Genomic DNA, 642 nt, shown 5'->3' on the forward strand with positions numbered 1-642 from the left:
GATCGAGCCCCCAATTTTAAAAGTCACATGCATCGCATGTGACTTTTTCCGGCGACCCACAAAATTTTTCAGCGAAATTTGGACTGAAATTGCGAATTTTTCAGTTTTACGGGATCAAATTGAAACCCTAGATACTTACGGGACTAAAATGAAAATGGCCTATAGTTGTGGGACGAAAATTGTCTTTTGCCCTATTTTTTAAGTAGAAAAAATAGATATATTTCACCATATTCTACATTAAGGCCAATCACATTTTCAATTCACTTTCTATATATGTCCAATACTCCAATTATAAATAGGGATAGTTACAATCTTTTTTTTGGATTTGGTGTAATTATATTTAAATTCGCAATAATTTAAGAAATTACATCTAGCACTCGTGAAGTTTGTTTTCGTTTAACAAATAAGTCCACCCGTTAGTCAAAATTCACTAAATTGCTGAAATTAACAAAAAAATATTGAATAAAAATTGATATTTATTCTCGATTGACTAAGTAAGGATAAAATAGTGATAATTAGAAGTAACGGGTAGGGGGCGCTACAGATCATGGGAGGTGTGCTACCTCCATAAAAATAATCTTTTTCAGACAATAATGCAATCTCGTGGGAGGTGGTGACTTCCATGAATATAATCTTTTTCAA

The sequence above is a fragment of the Sesamum indicum genome, linkage group LG5, assembly GCF_000512975.1.
Source record: "Sesamum indicum cultivar Zhongzhi No. 13 linkage group LG5, S_indicum_v1.0, whole genome shotgun sequence".
NCBI classification, from domain to species: domain Eukaryota; kingdom Viridiplantae; phylum Streptophyta; class Magnoliopsida; order Lamiales; family Pedaliaceae; genus Sesamum; species Sesamum indicum.